Consider the following 10,870-nt stretch of genomic DNA (forward strand, 5'->3'; position numbering starts at 1 on the left):
GCACCCCTGTTCAATTCTAGCTTGTTACATGAAACAAACTTCATTTACTTCTTACTCACTTCTTTCCCCTCATCATCATTCTAGACCCCAATTTCTATTTTGTGCACAATATATAACTCAGCAGACATCTCTTTGTCTGAGATAAACACCCTTAGCTTTTTGCCAGTGTTGTCCATAGGAGTTAAGACAATAATGCAAGGAAAACCAGAATCATAGATGATGAATTAAATGTAATTTGTAATTAAATGAATTAAATGTAATTTAAATTATGTAATCAGATTACCACATTAAATACAAAAGGCCCAGTTAAATTTGAATTTCAGATGAATTCTATATACATATATGCACACATTTATATTAGTGTCAGTATGCTCTATATAATATTTTAGACATACACTAAAAATTGTTTTTTATTAATATTAATATAAATTCAAATTCACTGGACACCTTGTGTTTGTTTCTTTGTTTTGTTAACTCTGCCAAGTCTATTATACACAATCAGTAGACAATATTCTTCTATGCTTCTTACTTTTACATCTGCCCTTCAATCTTATCTATCATTGAAATCCACATTGTCTTTCCTCCTTAGAGAAGTATTATGATCATAGAAAATACTAAAGACAACAGAAAAAGGGGCACATCTGGCTCTCCCATTTACATCATGGAAAAGTTGGAACCAAACTACTTTCTCATCTTAAAAAAAAAAGCACTCAAGTTTGTTCAGAAGTTTAAACATTCTTGTCAGAACTTTTCAATAACAATCACACATAAATATACAATACCAGTTTTTTTGTGATCTGCTTGCCTGGTACATCATAAAAAGAATCATTTCAAATGCTAACACCTCACCCTTTACATAATTCACAGTTTTTACTACATTATCTCAAAATGCTAGGACTTAGAATAATTCTTGATGACTGCTCTCACATCTTTGGGTCAGCTGGTCAGTTCAGGCATCTGGGCCAGACTCAGTCAAGTTGGCTATGCTCTCTGGGCAGCTGCTATCAGCAGGCTGCTCAGTGAAGGAGTGGTTGTGCTGGGAAGTGTTGTTTGTCTGGGAGCAGGCAGGTTGTTGGCAGAGTATAGGTGATGGAGACCTCTGTCTCCCATTACCCATTAGACTAGCTCAGGCTTGGCAGAGGTCCAAGAGAGAAGTGGGCAAGGATCTGTGAGGCCTTAGAGTCAAAACTAACATGTCTTTACTTCCTCTGCATTCTATTAGCCAACACATGTAAAAAGCCAAACCAGATTCAGAGAGGAGAAAACAGACTTCATTTCCTGCAAAAAACATGGATACTGAAAGGGCTAGAAAACTGGATTTATTTTTCTAATCTGCCCATCATTAAATACACTATTTAATGTGCAGACATTTTGTGAGGGAGAAAGAAGTCTTCTTAGGGCAAAAAGCCATGGACTGACTTACGTCCTGGCACAAGCTCCTTACTCTGGTATCTGATCCAGAATGGTTACCTGTCATTGTCACCTCAACATCAGAACAACCTCCTATGCAAAACTAAAAAGCTCCAAACCACCTTTGTTAACTAGGCGATCCTTTATGGCTTCACACCCTTCAGAGCTTACTGTGTTTATTAATAACGAAGCTGAAAAACAAAGTTCTTCCTTCATACCAGCACCATATTCAATTGAACATTTATCAAAAAGACTACTATTATATTTACATTATTTGTGCTTTCATTAGGAAAAATTGAGAAACATGTCACTAGCTGTACTTGTCATATTGATGGTGCTTCAGTACCTTCTATGCCACATATTAATCCAGTACTTTGAAGGAACCATATCGATGCTATTTTTCATGAGTCTTGCCTCTTGGTCTAGCCTCCTAAAGTTCAGCTGTTTTAGAAGCCAGCAAAGTACTGATGTGTAATATTTAGATATATAATATTAAACTTCTGATATTATTGCCTTTAAATTTCATACTTTTCTCTAATTTTTTTGATTTTTTGTTGTTTTAACCCAATCCTTCATTTCCTATATGAAACCACTTAAATTTTTGAATGTGTCCTTGCTTCACTACCCAGTGCATCTCTACAAATAACATATAGGTGGTTTTGCTCTCTCACCTCCAACTACTGCCAAAAGAACAAATTCATGTTGTACAACATCATGAAGTGAATTGTACCCTTTAAAATGGCTACTTTTATATTAGGTGAATTTCACCTTGATTTAAAAACTCTTTAACAAAACACAAATTCAGTACACAAGAAATAGTGCTTCTGAGTAATATGAAAACAGACTCATTTGGTCTTCATTGTCTCAGACCACTTCCATCCTCACCACTTGGTTTACTAATATATTTTCTTGGTTAAAAAATAATCTAATAAAACATGTTCCACTGTCAGCAAATTAGGATTAAAAATAAATAATACAAATTTCACTTAGTTACATTGACACTGGTTTGATTTTAAATTACAATGATTGTGGCTAATGTTTTATGGATTCAAGATGGCAGTATAGGAGTCAGCTACTCAGCTTTCCATGAACCTGATGATGCAGGCAGACCTGATCCTCAGGGTGCACTATGAAACACTGCTCAAAAAAACATCCACCAAGAGACAAGCTACATCACTACGGTGGTGGCTGAGCTGACCCTGAGCAGCTGCCCAGACAAGGACTCCAGAGTCAGCCTTCTGAACGGCGCGGTCCATCCAGATGGAGGATGAGAGCACCAAGTGAAAGCACAGGATTGAGCAACTCAAAAAATAGCAGTGACCAGCCCACAGCAGCCAGCCTGTGGAAGAGGAAGCACATGGACTGCATGATGGTGGAGTGCCTCTTGCACTGCAGCTACTACAAGACTGTGGGAAAGCTAGCATACAAGAGTGGCATGGAGAGCTGCCCCGGAGTTCATCCTAAGGATTCAGTTCATTGTACTCACCCTGCAAAACGAGACTGGATTCCATGAGACATGTGAGAGAGTGCTTTGGTCAGGCTGAAGGGAGCTAGCTGGCCAAGGTCCACCAGGTCATGGATATGCTCACCTTCCCACCAGAAATGCACATCTGGCTGTACAGGGATCTACTAGACCCAGCCCGGTGGCAGATACTGAGCCAGCCATTCCAGTACAATTACTAGCTGCACCAGCTGAGGAATAACTCTGTGTTCACCCTCACTCTGAAGGCCAATCTCTCAGTGATAAAGACACCACAGTTCTCCATGGAGGACTGCTCTCCAAGAGCCCTAAATGATCTGTGTGCAGCCACTTTCTGAATGATCAGTGCAGCCCCTGCCCATGGCCCACTGCACCAATTCCTGCTTACTCGGTAAGATTTCAGGGGACTTGATGATGGAGAACAATCAGCCCCTCTCAAGGCTGTCCGATGGCCATAGCTAAGTCTACATCTACAACTCTCTGCCATCTGTCAAAAGGACAAAGTCATTTGTCGAAGAACCAAAGAAGTCTCCACTTCTCACAATCTGAGAATATGTAGGCATTCTGCATCATGTAGGCAGAGCCGCCCAGAACACCCCAGCCCTGGCACCCCCCTCCTGTCTGCATTTCTGTTTCTGGTGATTAAAGATCAGTGAAGGACAACAGGTGCTCCTAGGAGAAGAGTCAGATGGGGTATATCTGTGCTTGGGGACAGTGTTTCCACTGGTAGGATTCCAAAGTGCCCCTGAAGTACTTGACGCCTGCCTTTCAGAGAGACTTTCATGCCCTGGGAGCTTCAGCTGCTTTGGAAACGGGAGTCGGTCATTTCCCACACCACTGACCCTATTGTTCTCCCTCCAATGGTCCCTCCCTCCCACCACGGAGGAACCAGGAGGGGTGGCAACCACAACCTGACTAGCCTAGAGTGGTGGAGGTGCCCTGCAGAGCTGTGGCCTGCAGAACCCTGCCCACAGGGCTGGCTCAGATTGTGCTAGTTTCAAGGGCAGTCATTCAGGCGACCTTATTCCTGCTTGAGAATGTATTCATGTGGAAATTCACTGGACCAAGTTCTGCAGAGACCTTTCTGATGTCTCCACAAGTGGCAGATCTATTGCCACTCCTTATGGAAAGTAGTAGTTCAGTTGAAGTAACCACCAATGACCTTTCAAATCAAATGAATCATTGAGGATTACACAAAATCATACCATAAAGGCTTGTATTTAGCACTTATTTTTGCATGTTGATGTTGATTAGCTAATAAACTGCAAATGTAAAACATTTAATTAAAGGGTTTTCTATTTCTTAAAAAATAAATTATAATAACTGTAAAAAAAGATGTTGTGAATGAAATGCCTTCATTTTCTCAAATGTGTAAGTACGCACTGTAGTTGAAAAATCACCCTTAAAGTCTGCACACTGTAATGTGGTCCCTATACACATGGCTCGTCTGCAGCTCACACTGCAAGCATCTCATCCCCAATTCCTGAACTGATTCATACCTATGCACTGAGACAATTTCCTGATAATATGGTTGTTGGGCGTCAGGTTTCTATAAAAATTTCTAAATCTATATCCTCCATTTTATGCTTATAACCTTACTTGGAGTAACAAAGAGTTAACAGACTTTGGGTAGAATTTGACAAATGGGTTTTTGAAACTGATTTAAATAAACTGCTTTGTAGATACCTTAGCAGGGTCCCTTTCCTTCAGGAATTCTGTCTTTAACATGTTAACAAACATTGGGAATTTGCGAGAGAAAAATAGAGCATGCAACACTTCTCACATTTCAGCATCTCTCACATTTATTCAACCCCAGAATTTTATTTTTCACTGAGCATCTCACACTACTAAGTCTTCTGTACAACAGACATTGGAAGGTAATATGTAATCATGTTCAACACAGACATGGAGTCCAGAAGCCCCTGCTCACTGCTGCTCTCTCCGGGCAAGCCAACTTTGTTCCAAAAGATAAAATGGAAACAAGCTGCTGCCACTGAGTGTCTCAAAATTGATTAGAAGTTTGTCTAACTTTCTTCATTTGTGCATTCATTCCAGCCAGTCATGTATGGAGACATCACTGGTTTCTCCATTTGTAAGACAGACTTTTTTCTGGTTGCTTGAATTATGCATTCCCTTCTTGGTAATCCCAACAAAGTAACAGAACTTAACTTTCTCTATCTATGGCATGCCACTTACACCCACTCAATTTTGCCTGTGTCACTTGATTAAATTGAATACCCTTGCTGTGTCTCTCTACAGATAATAGCAATGAGTAAACACATGAAAGCCCCTTTCACAAACAGACTTATGTATAAAAAGCAATGTCCAAAAAAATAAAAAATAAAAAAAAGTAAAAAGCAATGTCCTTTATAAGAACCATTGGATTTAATAAAATAAAAAACAGTGGGAGCCCTCAATATTATTGATGAGGGAGCAGAAGGTAAGCTGAGGACGAAGTACAAGATGATACCACCCCACAAACCTCTCCCCACTACTCCTGGGTGTGATGTGTGTGACAGTCCTCCAGGAAGCTTCCAACTGCCTTAATGTTAATGCCTTGCTATAGGGAAAAACAACTTGACAATGGCAAGGTGTCTGGTACCCTGTGAGTCTTTAACATCTGAAAATCCTTTTGAAACATCCTTTCTCCTTACTTCCCCCAAGTCCCAAGTAAATAATCAGTCACCCCTCATAACCTGGGAGCAGTAGCTCTTTCTGCCTAAGGGTGCTGTCCCTATGCTTTAATAAAACCACCATTTTGCACCAAAGACGTCTCAAGAATTCTTTCTTGGTCATTGGCTCCGGAGCTCACCCACCAAACCTCACCTATATTCCAAAACAACATCATTTTGAAGACCTTACTTTGAGAGCACTGAAGAATAGAAGGATGAAGGGCTTTGTGTAGGACCACCAGCTGGCTGTTGGCAGAACTAAGCCTGCACCCAGGAAGTAAAGTATCCTGAGGTGTAATAGTTTCTCAAAGAGCAATAATGATTTCTAACAATATATAATAATCATTTGACATTTCCAAATTGGTCACATTTCATTTCATATGTACTTTCTTCCTTCTGACAGTTTCCAGGTGCTTGGCAATTTAATAAAGTTTGTTAGTATTTAGCAAAATGCCCTACATCTTGACAAGAATCATATATTTTCATAATAAAGTATTCATTTCCAATTTAAATTACTATTGTCTACTTATTTAATGTAAGTTGTCCACTGCTAGGACATCAGTCTCACAAAATATAAAATGTCTTGGACATAAATGGGGTTTCATTCACTTTATCTATTCATTCATTTATTCACTCAATCATCATTGAACTGAAATTAACAAATCTAATCAATATTTTGAATGCCTATTGTATGCCTGGTGTAAGAGACACAACTAGGTTTGGAAAAGGCATAATCCCATCACAAAGAATCTCACAGTTTAGTTGGAAGACAGGTATATAGCACAGAGGGGGATCCTGAGCCCAGTATGGGTGCCAGAGAACATTTCATGCAAGAGTATGGCCAAAAATGAGTCTCAAAGACTGTAGGAGGCAGTTATTCATGCAAAAGGCAAAGGAAACACGTGAAAGAGGGAAAGGAAAAGACAACACAAGCAGAAGAGACTACTGCCCAATAGGCATGAGAAAAGACCCAACAGGCACCTACTTTCAGGGGCTACAAGGAAATCCATGTTGCTGACATAAAAGGCAAAACCAAGGAAAAGTTGTGAGCCATTCCATGGAGGGCAAGGGTGTTGGGCAGCACTATGTGGGCTTTATTCTAGGTCAGAAATGCCTAACCTTGGTGCTGCTGCTATTCGGGGCTGGATGATTGTTTTTGGGACCATTCTATTCATTGTAGGTTCTCTGGGTTTTCCCCCACAAGATGCTTATAGCAATGATTTAACCCAAAATGTCTCTAGGCACTACCAAGTATCACCTTGGGAAGGAGAGGGGGAGAAATCATCCCTAGTTGAGGATTACTATTCTAGGCAAAAGAGAACCATTCCAGTATATCCTGCAAGAAATGACAAGGTGATTTGCCTGAGACTGGACAGAGAGCCTTGGCAGAGGTCTGTGGCAGCCATCCTCAGAGCTCTGGGTCAGGTCAGAGCATGAGTGGGTAGCAGCAGCATCCAGAGGAGTTTGTGGCCAATTGGAAGTGAAAATAGAAGAGAGTCATACTGAGGGAAAGGTGGGTTTAGTGGAGAAAGATAGTAAGTTCCTTTGGGAGCATATCCCATTTGAGGTGTGAGTGTGGTGTCTAATTGATCATAGAAATTTTTGGCATGAACCAGGAGGGAAAGGGAAGCTAAAGATTTCTATTTGAGCATCATTGACGTGTAGACAGTTTCTGAAACTTTTAGTCCCACTTTCCCAACCTCAGGGTAGGGGAGAGAGACACAGATTAAATTAATAGCCAATTGTCAAGAATTTTTGTAGACAGTTTTTGCCCAGTCTCTCAAATTGGCTTCTTCCTATGCATTGCCAAGGTCCCTGCCCCTAAAGGGTCATCTATAGATCCCCTGTGGGCACAAGACAACATCTAACCACTTGGTCTTGGCATCCAAGATTCTCTTCCATATAACCTTCACCAGTTCTGCTTCCAATTAATTCCTATACATAGCCTGTGTTCATGGCTCCATGGTGAGGGAAAGAAACATCCTGAGGATGAGAACACAGAAGGTTGGTTCTGTCAAATGAGAAAGGAGTGAATTTCCCTCTCTCTGTATATGGTCCATGCCTCCAGTGGCTCCAGAGTCTCCAGTGGCTTGCGGAAGTTCCTAGAAGATAAGTGTGATATTATCATTTAAGATAATAAATATATGAGTGGTCTTTGTCCTGTTCCTAGAACGAATCTCCCTTGGAATTTCCAAGGGTTAAGCACCATAAAGATGTATTTTGTTATGTTTAAAGCCCCTAGGTCCCCTAAGGTTCAGGGTTGGTCACCAGAGGAACCAACCATGTGATTAGGAGGTTAGGACTTTAAGTCCTACCCTCCCAACTTCAGGGTAAGGGAGAGAGACAGACATTATTAATTTAATAATTAATAGCCAATTGTCAGTAATTTAATCAGTTGTGCATATGTAATAAAGCATCCATAAAAACCCAAAAAGATGGTGTTAGGGATCTTCTGGGTTGGTGAACATGTGGAGGTCCTGGGAGAGTGGTGCTCCCAGAAAGGGCATGGAAGTTCTGGGCCCCTCCCCATACTTTGCATTATGGATTCCTTCCATCTTTCCTTTCCTGAGTTATATCATTTTATAATGAACAGTAATCTTGTGAGTAAAATGTTTCTCTAAGATCTGTGAGCCACTCCAACAAATTAATCAAACCCAAGGAAGGGGTCATGGGAACCTCTGATTTATAGTGGATCAATCAGAAGCACAAATGACAATCTGGACTTGCGATTGGCATCTAAGGTAAGGGCAGTCTTATGAAACTGAGCCTTTAACATGTGAGATCTGATGCTATCTCCAGGTAGATAGGGTCAGAACTGGGTTAAACAGTAGGACAGACAGCTACTGTCACAGAATTGCTTGATGGTGCTCTACCACATCAGAATTGGTGATCTGAACTATAGATTCCACCTGAATTTCAGGCAGAGTTGAAATACCAGGGCAATTCCAGGGTAGACACTCACAGCAGGGTCAGGGGGAGATGGGTCTCAAAGGACAATGGAAACCCCACAATCAGTCTGGGCACTCTGAATCGCTGGCCTAGTTGGTGACAAAAGCCAAAGGCAAGGGGTTGGCTGAGGGTGTTGTTAGGTCACCATATCACAAAGCAAGATTGACTTACCTGCTACTTCACAGGGTCTGCTTTGGACCTGAGATGGGGCTGCATGCCAACTAATTCTTACACTTAGCCTGGTGGGGCAGCAAGTGGTATTCTCCTGGCCTTGCAAGTAAAGAAAGCTCTGTCTTAGAGAGGTCTGGCACTTGCCCTTGGTCAGTTCCATAATCAGTCAGTCCAGAACTTGGCCCAGCCCTGCCGTCTCTGTTCATCAACGTCGCCCAGAGGGAAAGATGCTCAAGTCACTGTTGTGTGACGTGTGTCAGTTCATTTTTCCCCTTGCTCAACTTTTCCATCACTGTCTCTGTAAAATATCCCTCACATGGCAGAATGCTTTCCATAAAAGTCCCTTTTTAAGATTCCAGGCACCGTGCAAACTTTTAATGATAGAAAGCCATGCACAAGTTGAATTTTTATATCTTCTCATTCAAAGGCAGAGCTATGGGTGAACTCAGTCAGTAAAAGGTTTATGGCAAAAAGAAAAAAAAAAAAAGAAAATTTGAAAGTCTCAGAAACTACAAGCCAGGCCTCCCAGAAAACTGAATTGCCTTGTCAAAAAGCAAAACCCATGACTCCATACAAATATAGAACAGACGTATGTCAAATCTTTCTCTACCCAACAGTGACGGGTCCAGCAGGATAGCAAAACTGGTTCAAAGTTCATGAAATGAGGTTTAGAGCATCACTCAAAAAGGAAGAAGGAAAAGAGCCACAGAAATACGTTCGCCAAGTTAAAGACAAATGGAACAAAGGAAAAAAAAATGATAAAGACTTCTATATGATCCTCTCCCCTGGACACAATGGTTTACAACTCTCCTGACCAAGTTTACTAATATAAGTTTACTAATAATAGTTTACTAATAACCTTACAGGATCTGGGCCTATGCTGGAGAATCTAAAATGACTCCAGAACTTATCATAATCCCCAGGACAGTGAACATGAGGAAATAACACATGGTTACTTCACATGGCAAATGGGATTATGCATATAATTAAGGTTACTAATTAGTTGAGTCTGAGTTCATCAATAGGGAGACTGCCCAGATAGGCCTCAACTAATCACATGCTTTCTCAAAAGCAGAGATTTTTCTACTAGTCACAGAAGGGGAAATCATAGTGGAGGGTTTATAAGAAGAGGTTCTGGGTTGCTGAGATGTAGGGGGCATGTGACAAGGACCCACAAGCAGTTTGTAGGAGTTAAGGGTGTCCCAGGCTGAAAACTCGCAAGGAAATGGAACCTCAGTCCTACAACCTCAAGGAAGCTGCCAACAAGCTGGATATTACTAAAAACCAAAAGCAAACAATAGTCATATGAAGGAGTATAAGAAGTTCAAGATGAATCCATCTCATAATGCATTCATGCCCTTCCTCATAGTCTTCTGGATCCTTGAATCTCTGCTCCATCCCAAGAAGAAAGGGTAAGGCAGAGCTTCCTATCAGCAAATCAGCAAGCCTGTTTTTCCAACATGTATTCCAACATGTTTTACTTTACCTACACAATAGGAAATATACTTTAACTCTGAAACCAATGTGAACACAAACATACCCATGAATACTTAAAGGCAGAGTTTCATGGAAAACCCTGCCTTGATCCAGATCAATACCTTGATCCCAGACTTCTAATCCAAAACTATAAGATTATAAATTTCTGTTGGTAAGCCACTCACTCACTCTGTGGTACTTTGTTATGGCAATCCTAGCAAATGAATACATGATGTACTTTGATATTTTCTAGTCTGCTCCATTTCTTCCTTTTTTAATGCTGTTGAGGACAAAATTGATTTCACAATGATAAATGAACCACACCCACAGCTTGAAGAACAGAGAAAATTCTATAATCCTTGCACTTTCTACCCAAGCTAAGATATGTGTTACCGATAGCTTCAGAAACAAAAGATTCTATATATCCAATACAGGGAATTGGCTTGAGGGGTAGGATATAAATGTAATGCCTTTAATGGGGGAAATGAACTTCTCCAATCATCCCTGACCAGAACATAGTGGTACTTCTACTGCTCTTTGAAGAAGGGAGAATACATGAACTTGAGTTTAAGGAGAGGAAAACAATTTTTTTAGTTCTTTCTGAAGTTATGATCCCATTTTTTTTGAACGGGTCTTGGCTATTTCCAGGTTATACTGCAAAGAAGAAAACAAGGAAAGGGCCTTTAGTTTTGATGCTACCCATCCTAGAAAC

General features: G+C 40.7%; 1 pseudogene; it reads left to right on the forward strand.

Moving 5' to 3' along the window:
* The first annotated feature begins 2,463 nt into the window (after positions 1 to 2,463).
* Positions 2,464 to 3,449, forward strand: LOC112653983 (E3 ubiquitin-protein transferase MAEA-like; annotated as a pseudogene).
* The last annotated feature ends 7,421 nt before the right edge of the window (positions 3,450 to 10,870 follow it).

Source organism: Canis lupus, chromosome 3 (genome assembly GCF_003254725.2).
Source record: "Canis lupus dingo isolate Sandy chromosome 3, ASM325472v2, whole genome shotgun sequence".
Lineage (NCBI taxonomy): Eukaryota > Metazoa > Chordata > Mammalia > Carnivora > Canidae > Canis > Canis lupus.